Below are 21,836 nucleotides of genomic sequence, written 5' to 3' on the forward strand. Positions count from 1 at the left end.
AGATTAATTCACAATCCACACACACAACCATACACACGTCTTTACTTCTGGAGCCAACTGACTGTGTTATATCATCCTGTGCTCACATAAACCTTTCAAACGAATGCTTGCTTTTATTGTGCAATACCACCTCCTTTGTGCTGTAACCGTCCTTGGATAGCTAGAAGTATCTGTCCCTGATCTCTCTCTCTCTCTCTCTCTCTCTCTCTCTCTCTCTCTCTCTCAGTTAGAATCGCAGATATTTGATATGATTTATAGAAGCACAGCCCTTTGAAATGATAAGAGAATGGATCGCAGACTTGGAGCATATTTAAATAATTAAAACATTGTCTGATACTGTGCAGTTCCAACGGGAAAGAAGAACAGTCGACACCAGAAAATTTCCTGCTGGAATTCTGCCAAGGAATAGCTGGCCGTCCTGGGGAGGTCCGTCATTACGGGACTTTGCTGTTTGTAAATTTAATAAACGGCTCACATCTGCTTATAATATTATGGAAGTCTATGCAAGACGTACTTCTTACACAAAGCACATGGTTTATTTTACAAATCGATCAGTGCTTTCTGTTTGTAGGATTTGTTGGGGTGTATAGGAAAAACACTACCCCTGAATTTACATGGAAGCGTCTAGGCCACAGCATTTGTGTCCTGCTTGTGCTTTGAACCACAGTGTGATATGCCTGAAACTGTGAAAATCGAGTCCTTCCCCAGTGGGGTACAGCTGAGGCCTGGAAGAGGTGAAGGACCCTGGGGCAGTTCACCGGAGTTAGTGACAGAACCAGGACTCAGAGGATGTCCCAGCCCTCCCTCCCTCTACTTTCTTCTTTCTTGCTTGCTTCTCTTTTCTCTTTTGTACTCAGCTTACTTATATATACTCTTCAGTCTGTGGTCCATTAGCATCTTTGGTCTGGGAGTGGTCCCTCTCACGTTTGATCCCATGAACTATTTATTTCTTTGCTCCCATACAGGCAACCATTCTGAACATCATTTATATTTTTATGACTCTAGAAAGATGTGTATTTCCCCTCCTCACCTTGACACGATGCTGTGAGATCCTCCCACTTTGTCCTGTGTGTGTACCTCTCGCCCATGGACTCTGAGGGCGGCCTCGTTCTCCAAGGCCAAGCTGTTCCCACCATGTCATCCTACCTCTGCGTCACTTTATCCCACAGTGGTTCCACAACAGCCATTCTTGGCTTACCTGCTGTCTCTCAGGCAAAAGCCACACTTCTCCCCTGATTAAACTTATAAGGCAGAATAAATCCAAGGAATATAAGCGATTTAGCAGTGGCTTCAGTAACCTTTCACCTCTAGACAAATTACCGGTATGATTTAATACAATACAGATGGAAAGTGTTCAAAAGCTGTTTTTATTCAATCAAAGTGGGCAGAGTGCTTTTAAAGTATTTTGCCAGCACTAACTTCAGTTCTCGAGAGAAAAATATCCTCATTGTTAAAAAGAGAGAGAGAAAAAGAAAGAAAGAGAAAGTTGGCAGGAAGATGGGGGAATGAACTAGTTTTACTGAAGAGCAATTTGACAATATGCATCCAAACCCTTGATCTAGGAATTTATCATAAGGCAATAATAAGGAGTAGGTGCAAAGATTTATCAAAGGATGTTCATTGCAACATTATTTATAACTGGGGAAAAATTAGAGCCCTGGCCAAGTAGCTCAGCTGGTTAGAGCATTATCCCAATACACCACGGTTGTGGGTTCAATCCTTGGTCAGGGCACATAGAAGAATAAACCAATAAATGCATGAATAAGTGGAACTACAAGTTGACATCTCTCTCTCTCTCTCTCTCTCTCTCTCTCTCTCTCTCTCTCTCAAATCAATCAATAAAAAAAAAACTGGAATCAATCTCAATGTACCACAATTACAAATAAGTTAAACCAGGATATATTCTACTAAGTAATTTATTCAATACATACTTACTGAGTTACTGTTGTGTGCCAGGCAAAGTGCTAAAGACCAGGGACATAGGAGGATTAAAATAGACTATGTTCCATGCTGGAAAACAGTGAGCCACTGGACCCAATGCACTGGGAGCACTCTTGATATAATGACAAAGCAGGTTATGAGAAAAAGCATTATTATTACAATGAACAATGTTTTATTTTTAGGTTTATAATTAGTTTTTTTTTTTTAAGAGCAGAGATTTTCCTATAAGCTCAGTATAAAATAACAGATACGGTTTTCAAAATACGTATAATTACTCAAGGCAGCACCCTGTCAGTGAGAAGTCAGGCCCAGCCTCAGAGGCAATAATGCTGCCCGGATATTGCTGTCTGGCAGGTTAGCTCCGACTCTGCCATTATGAGCCAAGTAGTCCCGGGGTCTCTGATCTGGGGGCCGAGAAGCTGGAGTTCCAGCTGGAACAGCATGAGGTTACGAACAAGCTTCCATCTGGTCAGGACTCCATTTGCCCCTATAAAATGAAGGCGCTGGACATGGGTGTTCCAATGTTCCTCTCGATCTCCAATGATCCTCTCGATCTGTGGGTTCTTCTTTCCCTTATGATTGTATTCATGTGCTGTCATTTTCTTTTCTTTCTTTCTTTCTTTTTTTTTGTTTGCCTGTGTTGTGACATGTTTGTGTTTTTTCACTTTCTGAATGACTGAATTGGGTCACTGCTCCATGAATCCAATTGTCGGTGTGTCACCTGTGGAAGTGACTGGAAATCGCCCGTGCTGAGAACAGGGACGTTGTGCAGTGCCTGCATGTCCTCAGGGTTCTTTTCTCCAAACTGCATGTGCTACTAATGCATAGCAAAGCGGATTCTGCAACCACACACAAAACAGGGGAGCTTTTCTAGTTTAGAGCCCACATGCTCTTCCTGTTAAAAATGTTTATTCATAAAGTTAATTTTATTTTTTTCCTTTTGAAGTGATTTCATTTTTTATTTTAATTTTTTTTACATTTGATATTATTTTGTATTAGTTTCAGGTGTGTGGCAAAGTGATTAGCAAATCATATACTTTATAAAGTGTTCCTCTGCTATTTCCAGTAGCCATTAGGCACCATACATAGTTATTCCAATATTATTGGCTATATTTTCTATGCTGTACTTTACATCCCTGTGACTACTTTGTAACTACCAGTTTGTACTTCTTAATCCCCTCACTTTTTTCACCCGTCCCCTCAATCCCCCTCCCATCTGGCAGCCATCAGCCTGTTCTCTGTATCTGTGAGTCTGTTTCTATTTTATTTGTTTATTTTGATCTTTAGATTCCACATGTAAGTGAGAACATATGGTATTTGTCATTCTCTGACTTATTTCACTTAGCATAATACCCTCTAGGTCCATCCATACTATGGCAAATGGTAAGATTTCATTCTTTTTATGGCCCAGTAGTATTCCATTGTATATATGTACCACCGCTTTTTCATCCACTCGTCTGTTGATGGGCACTTGGGTTGCTTCCATATCTTGGCTATTGAAAATAATGCTGCAGTGAACATAGGGGTGCATACATTTTTTTTTTGAATTAACGTTTTGGGTTTCTCCAAATGTATACCCAGAAGTGGAGTCGTTAGGTCATAATGCAGTTTAATTTTTAACTTCTTAAGGACCCTCCATACTGTTTTCCACAGTGGCTGGACCAGTCTGCATTCCCACCAACAGTGCCTGAGAGCTCCCTTTTCTCCACATCCTCACCACCACTTGTTGGTTGACTTATTGATGTTAGCCATTGTGACAGGAGAGAGGTGGTTTTTCATTCTTCACTGGCATTTCTGTGATGATTAGTTAATTGTTTTCTAAAAATGAATATTAAAATTTCTCCTTTTTATTTTCAAATTAACAAGTCAAATGCTATTTCAAAGTGAGAGCATATTATTCCATAAAAACTCATGTAAACATTATCTTCTTCACAATAAAAGTTATTTTGAAACAAAATGCTTTCTGATCACCACCATACAATGCTTAGGCTTTGAACTGTTAAAAATCAAACACAGTTTCATTTCAGGAGCTAAACAGTACACAGGAGCTTTCAGAGCAATTGAAACAGCTGGTGCAGATGTCTGACGGGCACTTGTCCATCACCTGCTTTTTTGTTGCCCAGCTTTTACGTAGTACTTCTGGACTTCCTTAACCATTCACAATTTTGACCAATACGATATTTGATTACACCACTGTATGTATATTAACTCAATTTCTCTAAAAGTGTGTAGCCTGCAGACATTCACAGTAGAAAGAATTCACTGTGCTCATTAAAAACACAGCTTTCTGCACAAAATGCTAGACCCATTAAGTCAGAATATCTGGGGTTGAGGCCTTGAGAGCTGAATTTTGGACAAGTCTCCGCTTCCCAAGGGATTCATAGTACACTGAAAGAAACTCTGGACTTTATTATTTTATAAAGTAAAATTAGCGACTCTCAAATATTATATCTTCTTACTGTAATCTTATTTTCCTTTTGTCCAATAAGTCATAATTCCCAGGACTGGTCCTTAAAATAGTCTCTGCAATTAACCTTTCCTCCTGGAAAATTGGCTGTGAATTTCCACTGTGAGTGTGTTTGTGAGTGTATCTCATTTTATCCCGGAAGATCCCATGATAGGCTCTTATTTCCCACCACTGTTACTATTTGAACTTTTCTTTTTTTTTTAAGACATTAAGATCCTTATGAAGACAAAGCTGACTTTATTCCATGGTGGATTCTGGAATTAGAATCTCTTTAATGTCGAAAGAAAGAAAATGACTGCCCTTCATTCACAGTCAAGCACTTCTCCAGCGACATCTCAGCAGCTCTAAATCCAAGTGAGGTGTGCCTGCAACCACCGTCAGCCCACTTAGATCTTATTTATGGAAAGAAAGTAGAACAGACAAAAGACAGTCACAGCACTGAAAGTCGAAGAAAAGATTTACATTCTTTTAAAAAATGAATAATTCCTGTAAAATATAGTGCCCTTCCCTTTCTCACTATAATCTCCCTTCTCTGAGAGTGAGTTCAGCAACTAGAATCTAGTGGTTATGGTAATTTTCTGACCAAATCTATCTTATTATTCATCACATATTCAGGTGACTTTCTGTATTAGTTACCAGTTGTTAGGTGGCAATTTATCCCAAATTTAGCAGATGAAATAATAGATATCTGTTATCTCATAATTTCTGTGGGTCAGGAATCCAAGAGGCCCTTAGCTGGGTGGTGCTCAAGGTCTCTCATGTGGCTGTAATGAAGAGGTCAGCCAGGGCTGCAGTCTTCTGAGGACTTCTCTGTGGCTGAAGGACCTGCTTCTTCCGGGTTCCTTCACATGTTTGGTAAGTGTCGGTCAAATAAGTTTGTAAATATGATATATATGTTTGCTTGCTTATAGTTTGCATTGGGTGTGGGGACAGGCTGTAAGCAGGCAGGGTAGTTATAGCCTAAAGCTTAGTTTTAAGACTAAGCTTTTCCCCACACCCTTGACTGATTGCATGATGTGGGGTGGTGCACTCTCATGAGGAATCCCATTATGCCTCAGATAAGTGACTTTGTATCAGAGACTTCCTTGTTTGTATATTGGATTAAAGGTTTTGATTTCTGCACTATAAAGTAGGGCAGACCAGAAGCTTGCTCTCTCTCAGTTCCTGAGATTAGCATTAGAGAGGAGAGCAGAGAAAGGCCACGTGGAGGAGGCCAGGAGAAGCAGCCAAGATGGCGGATTGTTGAAGAAGAAGCCAGTTTGTGTAGTTTGTGCAGGGAGAAGGAAATGGGAAACAGAGGTGAATAAGACTGATGAGGTAGAAACCTTTGATCCTAGGAAAACTCGGATAAGTCAGTGGCTTTGGGAGCCCTGAATGGAAAGGGAAGTGTTTTTCCCACTGTGTGTATTTCTTGCCGGCTGGGTGCAAGCTAGGATTAAAGGTAATGGCCCACCAGTTCTTGACTCCATTGTTTCATTACCCTCTGTCCGAATCAAATGCGAACCTGCACAGGCCAGGCGGCTGTAATGGTGATGGTGGCCATGGCTACTGCCTATACACTAGGTCTGAGGTTATTTATGGTGGTTTTAAAAACTTTTTTTAACTGCCCTGGCCAGGTAGCTCCATTGGTTAGAACGTCATCCCAAAATACCAAGGTTGAAGGGTTTGATCCTCAGTCAGAGCACATACAAGAGTAAACTAATAAATACATAAATAAGTGGAACAGGTCAATGTTTTTCCCTCTTTCCCCCACCCCTCACTTTCCCTTCTTCTCTCTCTCTCTCTCTCTCAAATCAGTTAATTAAAAGAAAACCAAAAAGACAGAAAACTTTTCACCAATAGTTGCACTAATAAGTTGGAAAGCACTAGAATGTCCAGAAAAGTCCCTCCCCCCTTGTTTTTGGACCCCTAAATGAAGTAGAATTTTTTTAGTTCTCCAGAAAAACATGGATTACATGTAAAAATGCAATGTGATATTTCTAGGTTTAATCTACTAGGCTTGCCTAAGTGTTCTGAAGTCCAAGATCTACTGGCTGTAAGACCAATTCTCCCAAAGTTTTTTGGAATTGAAGGCATGGGAGAGAGGGATCATTACATTGGAAATATTTTTTGTAATCCATTAGAACTATATTTGTTCTCCTCAGTCCTGGGCATCTTGGCTTTTAATAAACTATTTCCTTTGGCTAAGAAAAAACATGGGAGCAAGAAAAACCCTGGACTAGCCCTGTGGAGACTGGAGGTCTAATCGGATGTGGTCCCTACAGTGCTTGTGACACCCGGGGCCTCTCTCTGCCCGTAGACACACACTGGTTGATTGTGCTTCTCTTCTTCTGTATCGAGTAAGAGTAATAATGACAAAGGGTCCTATTATCCCTGAACAGCTTACCCGAAGATTAAAGAATGGGCTTGTTTAAGGCTCTGGAAGGAATCAGTAGATAAGTAGAAGAGAGGGGAGGGGGGAGAAGGAAGGGAGAATGACACCAACGTTCCAGCCACTGTCTGTGAGTAAGCCGCTGACTCAGGAGGTGAGAATATGGAAAGAGCTGAAAAGAATGCTTCCTCCTCTCAGCATGGTGGGGACCACACAGCAAGGGGGCAATCAAAAGGAATAGTGTGCAAGGACTCACAACTTCCTTTAGGAGACTAGACTGAATTTCTTCACCTGTGTCTGTGATCGGTGCAAGTTTCACTAAAAGTTGGTCAGTAAAGTGTCTGGTGGAGTTCATTTTTTTTTCCAAAGGAGAATTTGATAAAATGGTAGGGAGGTTAAGCAAAACTCAGGCCTTTATATACAGTCTTTCTTAGTTCAGCCTACTCCTGGAACAGATTTCTGACACATAAAAACTATTTTTCATTTGCTAGCTAGTCATCTGAGACCTTTTGTGGAACAATCCACCTTTTGATTTATCTATGTGTGTGTGTGTGTGTGTGTGTGTGTGTATATAATTTTATCACTAAGCAGTGGTGGATATATCTTGATTAAAAGTATTGAACTTTAAATAATTTTTTTTTAATGTTTTATACAGAGACAGAGAGTCAGAGAGAGGGATAGATAGGGTGTAAAGCCAGTGGCCAGGGCTACCATCACAGCCGCCCGGCCCAGGCAGGTTCGCATTGGATTCGGGCAGTCGGTAAAGAAACAACGGAGCCAAAAACTGGTGGGCCAACATCTTTAATCCTAGCTTGCACCCGGCGGGCAAGTAAAACACACACTGGGCTCCAAATCCCACTCACATTCAGTACTCACAAAGCTACTGATTTATCCGAGTTTCCTAGAATCAAAGGTTTCTAGCTCACCAGACTTATTCACCTCTGTTCCTCATCTCCTTCCTTCTCCCTGCACAAACTGCACAAACTGGCTTCTCACTCAACACTCCACCATCTTGGCTGCTTCTCCTGGCCTCTTCCATGTGGCCTCTTTCTGCTCTCCTCTCTGCTCTCTAATGCTAATCTCAGGAACCAAGAGCTCAAGCTCCCGTTCTGCCCCTATTTTATAGTGTAGAAATCCAAACCTTTAATCCAATATACAAAATAGGGAAGTCTCTAATACAAAGTCACTTAACTGGGGCATGATGGGATTGTACCACCCCACATCAAAAAGGGTGGGAAAGGCTTAATCCCAAAACCAAGCCCCAGGTTACAACGATCCTTCCTGCCCATAGCCTGCCCCCAACACACATTAATATCACCTGGGTAACGGCCTCCACGTGGGCAGCGCCATTTTTAACAAAGTGAGCATAATATATTTTATCTGCCCAACATGGGGACAAACAGGAATGGAGAGAGATGAGAAGCATCGATCGTTAGTTTTTTGTTGCGACACCTTAGTTGTTCATTGATTGCTTTCTCATATGTGTCTTGACTGTGGTGCTACAGCTGACCGAGTGACCCCTTGCTCAAGCCAGCGACCTTGGGTCCAAGCTGGTGAGCTTTGCTCAAACCTGATGAGCCCGTGCTCAAGCTGGCGACCTCGGGGTCTTGTGCATCCCAGTCTGACACTCTATCCACTGCGCCACTGCCTGGTAAGGCAAAAGTATTGAGCTTTTAACACATAGTCCTTTAGTGTGTGTCTGATACAAATCATGAAAGAAATTAAAGTAACATATGATGGAAAAACAGGGGCCCGACTCTGCTCTTGTGACATTCAGGGAATGAAATCACCCTGAATTTAGCAAGAAACCTCAGTTTGAAAACCCTTTCCGCCACCTTAAACCCCTCGCTTAAAAAAAAAACAAAACAAAAAAACCCTCGCTTTACCTTTCTGAGCTTCAGCTCCTCCACTGAAAAATGGGATTGTCCCATCTACAGACAGAGATGCTGTGAGGGTCGAATGCAGTGGCGTATGGGATGTACCTGGCGTGTTCTCCATATGTGGCCGTTTAGTCAATCCATGGCCATTGAATCCGTGTCTCTATTATTTTAGAGGGTGACCGATAATTTCTAAATTTTTCTTAACAACCTGTTATTTAGAATGGAGCACGAGCCAAGCTTGTGCTGTGTGATGGGAGAAAACAGTGAACAAGACAGTTGCTGTCCTTGCTCCCATGGAGTTCACAGCTGAGGGAGGAGTACAGACCAGTGAGCAGGTACTGTAGTCAGAATGAGAAGTGCCGAGCGCTATGGTGGGAGACACATTGGTTAAGGTTCATATTGTACTTACCCCAAATCTACAGCTATGCAGCTTTCATAATCTGAAGACCCCAGGAATAGAAGTGCTGGGCGACTTCAGGGCAGGATACACTTACTACCCGACAGATCCGTTACCCGGCTTGAAGTGATGATTGGCGCCCCCTGTGGCCCAACACAGGAATGGTGGAACGGCCATGCCTCACCCATCTGAGCAGTTGCTTATAAGGCTTTTTTTCCCTCGTGAAATTTTTTTGGAGGGTTAGTTTTTGTACCCTCAAGACTATAGGCTAGAGCCAGCCCTTGATTTATTTTTTTATTAAAAAAGAAAAAGAAAAATCAGTTCATTGAAGCAAAATTAACACACTACAAAATTCACTCATTTTAACTGTACAGTTCAATAATTTTTAGTAAATTTAAAGTCTTGTGCAACCATCGCTGAAATTTAGTTTGAGAATTTGTCCGTTACCCTGAAAGAAGACTGTTATACCCTGTTGATGTTAATAAGAATAAACTTCATAAGATTTCTGTCTTGGATTTCTTAAATTCGAGTAGAAAGAGTTGCTAGTAAAACTTCATAAAATTTGTTCCCTGGTTGCTGTGTTTGACAAATTCGTCTCTCTGATGACACATACCTGGCTGGCCCCTTGGAATGATGAAATACTCCTTTTCTTGCCTGACCTTTGTTTTGGCTGCTAACTCAGCAATAGATCTGAATTTCTGTGTAGGTGTTTAGTGCTTAGATTTTTCCAAGTGTCTCCAAAAATGTGATAAAGAGCCTCAAATCAATTTTTAAAATAATGTGAAGTGCAGAGTTTTCCACTGAGACAAGCATTGTTGAATGTTGCTAGATTCCTGCCACTCTGTAGGTGGGGAGAGGGATGGGGAGACACAGGCAGGGTCTGATCTGTTGTACACAGGGCTGGTATCTGACAGTACATGCCATATAACCAGACCAAGGACCAATAATCCCCATGAATAAATTTACAGGGAACTGACCTACATTTTGCATTAGATAAAACACACTTAAGTCATTAAATGAATTTCCCTCTCTGGTTCATTAGCTCTCAGCATGCCCTGATCCTTTACCCATTTGTTATATAGCTCATAGAAGATGAATACGGAAAAAAGAAACTAAATCATTTTGTCCATCCCATTCCTACGTCAGGACATGTGCCTCACAGAGGAATTATGACCATGTTGGAGATTGACTGGCTCTCTTGGCTAAAACCTGAGAAGTTACACTTGATGTATTGGCCTGATGGCATTCTGCCAAGTGCTGTGCACATTAGCAATGATGTGCCCATGCTCACATTTACCCAGGAGTCCTCCGGGGCTAAGCGTTTAGACTCAGCATTATGAGAGCCCTCAAAAATGGATCTAGTGATAATTCTGAGCATCAGAGTTGATGATTAAAGAGGTTGGCCTTTAAAAAATTCTCACCTGAAGCTTAAACACCCTTCCTTTGCTCTTCAAAGATACTCACTGAGTAAAGGCAGTGTAGTGGGAACATTGCAGGTCTGCCTTGGGTAGTATTTGCCGTATCAAGTAGATCTATTTTCAAACAGCATTATCCTTCTTGGTCTGGTACTCATGGTGTTTCATGAAGCTACTGGTCAGGCTGTGGAAAGTGTGAGGAACAATGACATTATAACATTTTCAGTTCAGTGCAGTATTTATTTATTTTAGAAATTAAATTTAATGGAGTGACATTGATCAATAAGAGTACGTAAGTTTCAGGTAATCATCTCTATAGTATTTGAACTGTTGATTGTGTTGTGTGCCCATCATCCAAAGTCAAATCATTTTCTGTTACCATATATTTGTCTCTTTTTAATCCCCTCTCTCCTGCTACCCTTCTGGTAACCACTTCAGTTTTATCTAAGTCCATGAGTCTCAGTTTTCTATCCCACCTATGTGTAAGATCATATAGTTCTTAGTTTTTTCTGATTTACTTATTTCACTTAATATAATGTTCTCAAGGTCCATCCATGTTGTTGTAAATGGCAATAAATAAGGTCATACATACAGTAACGCTTTATGGTAGAGACAAAACTCTGCAAAGAAAAAAAAGGAAACCAACATATACCAGACTCATTATGAGTCATCAATGGCTGCCCCCAAAGCTCATGGGATCTCAGGTGGCATTACTAGAGGTATAAACAATGGAAGGAAGGAGGTATACTGGGAAGACCAAAGCTATGATTTTTGGCCAGTACTATAAGAGGTACACAGGCAAAGTGGAGCATGTTCAAAAGTAAGTAATATGAGATGCCATGTTAAAAAGTGATTCTTTTAAAATAACATGTTATGACAAGCCATGGTGGAGGCTAGAGATACAAAGATGAATATGACACTCTCCCTGCCCCCAAGGAGGTCACAGCCAACAATGGCTGAAAAGACAAAGACTTGTAGCTAGGAAAAAAGAGGACTCTGGGTGTTCAAATACTTAAAAAATCATCTTATAGAGGAGGAGTTGGTCTTATTCTGTGTGTTACTATGTGTAAAATTAAACCCAATGGGCGGAAGCTCCAAAGACTCATTTTAGCTCAATATGACAATATGAGGTAAAAATTTCCAACAATAAGATGTATCTAAAAATATAATGGACAACTTGAAGAAATTGTGAGTTCCAGGTTCTTAGGTGTTTAAGAACAGACCTGGCCCTGGCCAGTTGGCTCAGCGGTAGAGCATCAGCCTGGCGTGCGGGGGACCCAGGTTCGATTCCCGGCCAGGGCACATAGGAGAAGCGCCCATTTGCTTCCACCCCCCCCCCTCCTTCCTCTCTGTCTCTCTCTTCTCCTCCCGCAGCCAAGGCTCCATTGGAGCAAAGATGGCCCGGGCGCTGGGGATGGCTCCTTGGCCTCTGCCCCAGGCGCTAGAGTGGCTCTGGTCGTGGCAGAGCGACGCCCCGGAGGGGCAGAGCATCGCCTCCTGGTGGGCAGAGCTTTGCCCCTGGTGAGCGTGCTGGGTGGATCCTGGTCGGGCGCATGCGGGAGTCTGTCTGACTGTCTCTCCCCGTTTCCAGCTTCAGAAAAATACAAAAAAAAAAAAAAAAAAAAAAAAAGAACAGACCTGCTGACCCATTGACAGGAATGTACAGGTAGCAGAGGTAGTGATGGGAACATAGGCTTACCTACTCCTTCACTGTTTATCTTAATAAGGACCTACCAGTACACCGGGCACACTGCTGTGTCCAGAATTGCATGAATATACTGGTGAGCCAAATCAGAGACTTCTCTCAAGGAGCTTGTGCCTAGTGAGAAGATATGAACATGGATTGAATAATCACAGAAATACATGTAAAATTGCTACTGGGACAAGGGTTTGGGTGGAAAGCCACCTGGTAGTAAGAGAGCAGATAAAAAGGTGTTTGACCTTGTTGGGAGGGTCAGCAAAGATCTAGATGAGGAACATGCACTAGAGCTGAGATCCAAGGGGTGAGTAAGGGTAGTGAAGGATGTTCTAGGTGGAAGGACAGACAACCAGTGCAAGGCCCCGTCATGGGAAGAAGCCCCTCAGATAATGGTATTTCCCAATAACTTTAAGGTTCCTTTCTTTTTTAAATGTGTACTGATTTACTGAATGGCTAACACATAAATGGAACAAAATTCAAAGGAAGTGAAAAAAAATCCCCCTTTTTGCTCTGGCTTTCCTGATCCTCCTGGAAGCATTGCTAAACACATCCACCACTAGCCCCTTCTATCGCCTCTACAAAATTGTAGCACCCATACACCATTCCCCACCTTGCTTTATTTTTCAGAGGGCAGATCTTGAGGCTCTTTCAGTACTTTTAGAGCCTCCATGCTGTATTCTTGGTAGCCACACATCAATCCATTGAAGGAGACACATGGCTCATTCATCCTCTCCTTTGCTGAAGCAAGTTGGAAGGATTGCAAGCAATGCAACAGTGACCGTTCTTGTATGGACATCATTTTGCACATTTTGAGCATACCCAGCATGCAAATTTGGTGTTTTTCCTTTTTTTTATTTTTTTATTTATTTTATTTTTATTTTTTTTTTGTATTTTTCTGAAGCTGGAAACGGGGAGAGACAGTCAGACAGACTCCCACATGCGCCCGACCAGGATCCACCCGGCACGCCCACCAGGGGCGACGCTCTGCCCACCAGGGGGCGATGCTCTGCCCCTCCGGGGCGTCACTCTGCCGTGACCAGAGCCACTCTAGCGCCTGGGGCAGAGGCCAAGGAGCCATCCCCAGTGCCCGGGCCATCTTTGCTCCAATGGAGCCTTGGCTGCGGGAGGGGAAGAGAGAGACAGAGAGGAAGGAGGGGGTGGGGGTGGAGAAGCAAATGGGCGCTTCTCCTATGTGCCCTGGCCGGGAATCAAACCCGGGTCCCCCACACGCCAGGCTGATGCTCTACCGCTGAGCCAACCGGCCAGGGCCAGTGTTTTTCCTTTTTAAATAATTTTTCATAACACTTCTTCTTTTTCTTTTTGTGACAGAGACAGATTGACAGAGAGAGGGACAGACAGAGACAGACAGGAAGGGAGAGAGATGAGAAGCATCAATTCTTTGTTGCGGCATCTTAGTTGTTCATTGATTGTTTTCTCATTTGTGCCTTGGCCAGTGTGTGTGTGTGTGGGGGGGGGGGCTTCAGCAGAGCGAGTGACCCCTTCCTTGCTCAAGCCGGCAACCTCGGGGTTTTGAACCTGGATACTCTGCATCCCAGTCTGACACTCTATCCACTATGCCACTGCCTGGTCAGGCTCATATCACTTCTGATCACAAAAGTGGTACATGCTTAGAGGAAAAAAGTGAAATATTGCAGAAATACAGCATACAGAATGTGAAAGTACCCAAGAATCCCACCCTCCATAAATAACCACTATGATTATTGGTGTGCTGCACTAATTTCTAATCTTGAGTAATTGTAAAAGAAGGGACAAGTAGCACAAAAAATAGATTGTAGATTTGAGAATGTATGGTTGGGGCTCCTGTAGAGAGAAGTTGTCAGAGCCTGACCAGGTGATGGCACAGTGGATAGAGTGTCAGACTGGGACATGGAGGACCCAGGTTTGAAACCCCGAGGTTGCCAGTTTGAGCGTAGGCTCATCTGGTTTGAGCAAAGCTCACCAGCTTGAGCCCGAGGTTCCTGGCTTGAGCAAGGGGTTACTTGGTCTGCTGAAGGCCCCCAATCAAGGCACATATGAGCAAGCAATCAAAAAATAAAAAAAGAGAAAGCAATCAATGAACAACTAAGGTGCCACAATGAAGAATTGATGCTTCTCATCTCTTTCCCTTCCTGTCTGTCTGTCCCTATCTGTCCCTCTTTGTGTCTCTTTGTCTCTGTCTCACACACACACACACACACACACACACACACACACACACACACACACACACGAGAGAGAGAGAGAGAGAGAGAGAGAGAGAGAGAGAAGTTGTCAGAAAATATTGAGACATTCTTTTACTGTGCTTAGGGTATTTAACCTGGGCTCTACAATGGTTTGGGGATATAGATTAATTTATCGACACATGCGAATTTTCCAAGGAAAGAGTATAAAACTCTCATCAGATTCTCAAAGGGGTGTATGACCTCTAAGAGTTAAGAGCACTTACCAGTAAAGAGAGGTTCATTTTTGCTTAAAAGGGATTATTGTTAATCTTGGCAGAGGACTCTTCTGCCAAGAGTCTTAGAAGCCCAAGTATTCTGATGTTCTTCTAGAATTTGGACACATTATTTAGCCTCATATGTAAAATAATAATAATAATAATGACTCATAGGCGATTGTGAAGATATAAAAAGCTAATACTTATAAGCACTTAGAAAAGTTTCTGTCAAATAACAAGCCTCACATACACGTTTATAAAATAACTGTGGTTCACATGTCCCTGCCTGCCCCAACCCCAAGTAAAGATTGACAGACTCTTGACAAGAAGCCCAGACCTCTTGAATAATTTCTAATACAGAATCCTCCCCAGGGCAGCATGCTACCCATATCTAGGGATCAAAATGTATCTGGGTCATTCGAGGAAGCAGCTAGGCAAGAGGATGCTGAAGCTCCAATAGAACTTGGTGTTTCTTTCACAGCTAGTAAGGACAGTCTTTTATTGTCCAAAAAAAAAAAAAAAAAAAAAGAGTAAATTTTGCAAGATAGATATATACGTGCATGCGTGCATACATACATGTGCCGTATTTCAGTAAGAAATTATTTAACTTTCAGTTGAGAGATTTATTTTTTTCTAATAGCAAGTAAAGGCACGCTTAACGAAAAAATCTGAAAAGTAACAGTTAGGATATGTTACCAGCAAGAACGCCGATTGCCTTTCTCTTCCTTCACTACTAGCTCTTTCCCAAATATATGGAATATACTGCTCACAAAACTTAGGGGATATTTCGAAAGGAATATGAAGCTATAACATATCCCCTAATTTTTGTGAGCAGTATATATTACTATTATAAATTATAATTATATATAATATGTCTAGATAATTTTACTTATGGAATAATTTAATTTAGTTGTTATCTAAAAGGCACTTTAATACTTTAGAGACTTGACGGTTGGAAAAACACCCGCACTCTTGCATCTCGGATCCTCTGCTTTCCCTTCTGTTCCTCACGAGCTGCGGGAGAGTCCCAGCCCTGCACTGACTGGAGCTTCAGCCGGAGAAGGACCCACTGCTGTCCCACAAGCACTTACCGATCGCCTTATCTGTGCCAAGAGCCTCATGTGAAGCAAAGGAAAATCAGGTGGAGTCTGCCTGTTCTAGCTTGTCTGTAAAATAAGATGCTTGCACTCGATGATTAATCCATCTTCTCCCAGCTCTGAGTTCTGTGATGTATGTGATATCAAAGTAAAATCAAGCCATTGTTTGCAACCCAAAATTAATTCTTCAGAAATACTTACCAATAGCCTACCTGATGATCAAATATCTATATCTATATAAATCCCATCTCCTCCTTGAACAGTGCTCCACAATACAAAGAACTCTCCACCACAATTGTGGGTCAGAGAGCTCTGGTAATCGCATCCCGATTTTTACAGCTAAGGAAACTGAGGCTCAGAAAGGTTGAGGGTGACAGAGCAAGGACTTGAACCAGGGTTAACTTCCAGTGAGGGCTCTTTCAGCCCACCCTGCCACTCTAACTATGAACACCTATGAAATGCTACCAGGCATCGTCCCTGTAGTGTGTCCAAGACTTCCCTCCCTTCCTCTTGGATAAGCTCAGTCCTTCAAGTTTCCTTTATTGCACATACTCCATCCTGTCCGCATCCAGCAGACATCTGCCTCACTCTGGTGCAGGCATGTCCCATACCTATTTGTCCGGCCTGGGAGGCTGTGTGGACAGACCTAAGAGTGAGCAGTTAAATAATGCTCCTGCTTGCCTGTTTCCTAGGGTCCCTGCCACCTGCAAGGCAACTCTGTTCTCCAGGCCGGAAGCAGGAGTCCAGAGTTCTTTGTCCATGTTATCCCAGCATCAGCATCAGGCCCTGAATAGTTCATTTGAAACTCCCTGAAGGAAGCTTCTTATCAGCTGAACTTGTTCTCTTTAAGGTTTTGATCTCAGCCAAGATGAATGGGTCATTTAAGCGGCTCTGTGTGCGTGTGGCTCGGAGAGACAGCAGCCAAAGCTGCGGGGCCAGCCCTTCACCTGGTCTTGCAGGAGCAGCTCCCGTGAGGACCCACTGAGGCCGGTCCCCACAGGATATTTCCAATAGTCACCATAATAAAACATACTTGTTTTATTTAGCTTATTTTATTTATTTCAGTGGGGATATTTTTCAAAGCAAAGCCACACTTGAACAGGCTGGGGCAGGCATGACTGACTCTCCTTTATGGCTCAGAGGAGGAGGATTAGGGATGGGAACTCAGGGTTCATGGAGCTATTAAGTTGCAAAATTGAGATGGGAATGCAGATCTCCCCATACCAGGCCCCGGGATGTCTGCATTCTATCAGCCACAGACCACCCTGCCGGGCTGGCCAGGTCTGTTAGGAGATGCTCTTTGGCCTTTTGGTGATCCACTGCACGTGAAAAAGCAGCTGGGAAACCCCTACCTCGTCTTCAAGCTCAGCTCTGTCTTCCCTTGGTGAGAGGCACAGTCTGGAAATTTTCCTCTTCTCCACCTACCCCATCAAATCTCTTTCTATTAACAGGTCGTACAGCTCAAAGGGAAAAGTGATGGGATTAAATGCATTTGGGTATAGATGTGAATTAATGAATAATTATTTAATGTGCTTGTCAGGGACACTTGCAGACTTCCCAAACACTGGCTTCTCGAAGGGAGGAATTTCAAGAGTTATTTCTAGACACACAAACTACATTTTAAGGTTTCTGCTTACCTCAAACTCCATTCTGGATGCCCCACAGCAGGAATGCCTGGGTGGGCATAGGAAAGGTTTTCAGGCTCAGCACATCACTTAAATTCTGAGCCCATAAGATGACAGTACGAAAAGTAGACAGGATGCAAAAGAGCTGTGACTGGTTCCAGTACAAACAATAAATTAACCTGTGAGATACGGCTGCTGAGAAAAAAGTCAGGTGGCCTGACCTGTGGTGGCGCAGTGGATAAAACGTTGACCTGGAACGCTGAGGTCGTGGGTTTGAAACACCAGGCTTGCCTGGTCAAGGCACATATGGGAGTTGATGCTTCCTGCTCCTCCCCCCTTCTCTCTCTCTCTCTCTCTCCCCCCTCTCTCTTCCCTATCTAAAATGAATAAACAAAATCTAAAAAAAAAAAAAAAGTCAGGTGCATGACACTGAAGACCAGTTCCCATCGATGGGCCTGAGGCTCTGCCCTTTGCTGAGTCATCCTGGAACTGTTCAGTATTCCCACCACTCTGCCGTCCATGGTGGTAAGTCTCTGCTCCCATCCTCTGTCACCCTCACTCCCTATTGCTGCTTACTCTGGAAGCCCAGCAACGATTCTGCTGCAAGGGAGCATGAGAGAACCCACTCGGAGACTCCAGGGCTCATGCCAGGCGGCAAAGTTTTCAGCAGGAGTCCTGAGCCTCTGCAGTTAACATGGTGCCCCAATCAAAAGACTAAGACTCCTCCGACTACTTCTCCTTCTCCCCACCAACCACGCTTCGTGTTTTTCCAGACCATCTCTGAGCCTCCCGCTCTCTTGCTTACTGTGTTTGAAGTGTACACCTCAAAAACAGACTTATCTTCTTTCCTGTTTGCTCTGGATTTTCAGTTTCATCAGACATTGCTCTCTCAAAGCCCAGACGCTCCCGTACACGCTAGGAGGCCTTCCACTAATGTGCCATCGGAATTCCCAGAGGTGGATTAAGGTCGGTTGAGGCCCCGGGGCGCAGAAGAAAATATTGGGCCCCTTAAAAAGAAATGAGAGAGAGACAGGGAAAATAAAAATACATGTTAACCATATTTTTAAATTATTTTTATTTATTTATTTATTTTAGAGAAGAGGGGCAGAGAGAGAGAGAGAGAGAGAGACAGAGAGAAAGAGAGAGAAGGGGGGGAGGAGCAGGAAGCTTCAACTCCCATATGTGCTTTGACCAGGCAGGCCCAGGGTTTTGAACCAGCGACCTCAGCATTCCAGGTCAACGCTTGATCCACTGCGCCACCACAGGTCAGGCCCATGTTAACCATATTTTTAAAGAAATGAAAAATATTATGTAATATTAATGTTAAAGTTGCACATATGAAACCAAACTTGGTGTCATTAGAAAAAAGCGTAAAGTTGAGGTTTTGTGGACCCTTCAGAAGTGGGGGCCCAGGGCGCATGCTCAGTGCACCGGCCATTAAATCCGCCTCTGGGAATCTCCACTATCAGCGGGAACATGCCTGCCAGACTTAGCTGGACATTGACCACAGCACGGGCGCTGTGCCAAGTTTGTGGCTTGGATTATCTCAAAAAGTCCTCCTAACAAACAACTGATGTAGGTACTGTTACCAGTTTTACAGGTGAGGAACTGACGCACAGGGAGGTTAAGTAATTTGTCCCAAATCACACAACTGGTAAGTAGAAGAATCAGAGTGTTCTTGCTAATACAAAGAATGCTTCAGTTCACAGCCCTGTGCTTTTATTTTTGTAAGCTGTGGAATAAATTTGTTGATGTGAAATGATGGGGTCAAGCAGAAAGCGCATTAAATATTTTAATAAGTCCTTCCAAATTGCCCACAAAAATGATCGTAAAAATTATTCCTCCACTAACGACATATGAGAGTGCCTATTGCCCAGCGTCCTTGCCAATACTGAATATTTTCAATCTTATATCTTTGTCAATTTGATAACCAAATGATTTTGTTTTAACTTCTATTCTCTAGTTAATGGTGAGGTTGAGCACATTGTCATGTTTATTGGCCAGTTCCAGTTTTCCACACAGACATAAATATTAATAGTGTTATTCACCAGAATTTATTTTCCCCACAAAATCTGCATTTCCTTTATTCCCTGTTCATTAGCAGCATGATTGTCCGCTAGTTACTCCAAATGGAAAACAGAAACAGACTCTGGTTCTTCCTTTCCCTTTTCCCTCCACAGCGGGTCAGCCAGGTTGCAAGGACTCTATCACGTAAACGCCTTGAGGATGGCCTCCTTGCTGTCCCCAGGGCCTCCCATGGCAGTCCCTCATCACCATTCTTGCAACAGTCCTTGGGTGCTGCTGCTGAGGCCAGCACTGCATGGGCCTTGTCCTACGTCATGGTCGGCACCCTTAGAGATGGCTGCTGGTTCCCCTGTTGTACGTGTGTCCCCTCCCTCACTGCCCTCCCTTCCACACCATGAGAGAGGATGAATTTCCTCAGCCCTGTCGCAGACAACTCCCTCTCCTTGCTCTCTGGCTTCTATGCTCCGAAGTCCTTCCCACACCCCTCCACTTTCCGTGGGAGTCTGCCTCACTGCAGCCTCACCTCAATCCTCCTGAGACCCGAGGAAGCCCCCCTGTGAGGTCGGAGAGCCCAGGGCCAAGGCCGCATCAACCTGCAGCTCAGATGGTGATCTTCGGCCTCTCTGGGTCTCTGACCACCTCTCTTTCATTCAAACTCCGGCTGGCTCCTTCTTTCTCCTCTGAATCCAATCACCTCTCCCTGTTCTTTGTGCTCCCACTTCCCTGCTCTTGTTTTCTTGCTATCCCCGATTTACAGTCTTCCTTCCTCTAGGCTGTTCAGCTTGTTTCTCTGTCATTCTTTTCTGGCCCCAACACTTAATGGCTGTTTTGGTTCCTACTCGACAGACTGGGATCTTGGGCCCAAGGAGGAGGCAGGAGAGGAAGGTAGCACCCAATCCTGCACCGAGGGCTGCTTTCCCTGTGACGTCTCTAGAGATAAGCAAGCCAGCCCCGCTGCCCCTGCACCTCCCCAGACCTATGCCCGCTGGCACGAGGCTCGCCCATCACCATAAGTTGGTTCTTGAAACCAGGCAAAAGGAGCTTTGCCCCTGAGCAGCCTTCCTGTGGGGACCCTCAGCCACCACACCAGCTTCTCCATCCCCCCTCTCCCCACCCCGTCTGAGAAAGTCCAGGACTTCCCAGCAATGGGCACCCACTCCTGGCTGGATGCCATACAGAGTTCAGGCTGTTTCAGGAAATCACTCCAACAGCACCCTGGGAGCTGACCTCACGAGATAAGAAACTGCAGCGATTTGTCAGATAAATCTTTATAAAGTCAAGTATCTCTAACCTTCCTCAGGGGAACGTTGACTTTCCTTTTGGTGCCAACTTTTTTTTTTTTTTTTTTTTACTACAGGGACAGAGAGAGAGTCAGAGAAAGGGATAGATAGGGACAGACAGACAGGAACAGAGAGAGATGAGAAGCATCAATCATCAGTTTTTCGTTGCGACACCTTAGTTGTTCATTGATTGCTTTCTCATACGTGCCTTGACCGTGGGCCTTCAGCAGACTGAGTAACCCCTTGCTCGAGCCAGCGACCTTGGGTCCAAGCTGGTGGCTTTTTGCTCAAGCCAGATGAGGCCGCGCTCAAGCTGGCGTCTTCGGGGTCTCAAACCTGGGTCCTCCACGTCCCAGTCCGACGCTCTATCCACTGCGCCACCGCCTGGTCAGGCTTTTGGTGCCAACTTTGAAAACTGTTTTAAAGCACATATGTGGTAAAGAATAGGTGAGTCTGGGGTGATGCTAAGAAAGAGGCAGGTGGGTTAGACTAACCCGGAGTTCTTCCTGCCTGGGCCTGGAGCGGATTCTGGGGGTGCCAGGGGCTGTTGCTGAGGAAGGCAAGGAGTCGAACGGAATCCAGCGAAATGAATGAAGTCTTGCCTTAGAATCTCTGGTGATCCTCCTAAGTTCAGTCCTGCTTTCGTGAGCACATCTGTAGGCAGATGAACTGGTTCAGAGAAACCCCATCAGGTCCTCCTGCAGGGACCAAGGCGCTACCTGTGCTCAGGCTCCCGCTCCCACCTGCACAGGGCCCTCCCCCGAATGGAGCTGCCGCCTTACCTCTCCCCTGCAGCTTGGGACAGTGGACGTCTGTGGAGCTTTGGTGTGCCCACGCTAGAGAGTGCTAGCACCCACCTCTTCCTGCCCAAACAGCTGTCTTGTGGCCTCCTCGTTCCTCCCTCTGGCTCAAGAGCCTGTTTAGATCAGGTTTCCTTTCTGTTACAGAGGCTTTTGCTCTCAGTATGATTGAATTAAACTGAGGTTTGGATGTTTAAAAACAAAGCCAACATCTGTTTTGTGCTTCTCCTAAAGCCACGTCACAGTTTAAGCCTCTGCAGCTGGCTCCTGTTTGCACCACAATTATGGGGTCTCCTTCACCACAGTGCTTCTTAGTGGGGTCCTGTTCAAACTTTGGGGTGCCCCAGAACCATCTGGGGTCCTTATTAAACATACATATTCCTGGGCTGTTACCCATATCTA

At 44.0% G+C, this 21,836-nt stretch overlaps 1 long non-coding RNA gene across 1 annotated transcript; it reads right to left on the minus strand.

The window, feature by feature from the left end:
• Positions 1-1,814: 1,814 nt before the first annotated feature.
• On the minus strand, positions 1,815-14,748 carry LOC136376649 (uncharacterized). The gene is made up of 3 exons (XR_010746214.1): positions 14,617-14,748; positions 10,521-10,655; positions 1,815-2,780 (listed from the first exon to the last, which is right to left on the minus strand). It is a non-coding gene; the product is annotated as an uncharacterized lncRNA (long non-coding RNA).
• Between the last annotated feature and the right edge of the window lie 7,088 nt (positions 14,749-21,836).

Source organism: Saccopteryx leptura, chromosome 6 (genome assembly GCF_036850995.1).
Source record: "Saccopteryx leptura isolate mSacLep1 chromosome 6, mSacLep1_pri_phased_curated, whole genome shotgun sequence".
NCBI lineage: Eukaryota > Metazoa > Chordata > Mammalia > Chiroptera > Emballonuridae > Saccopteryx > Saccopteryx leptura.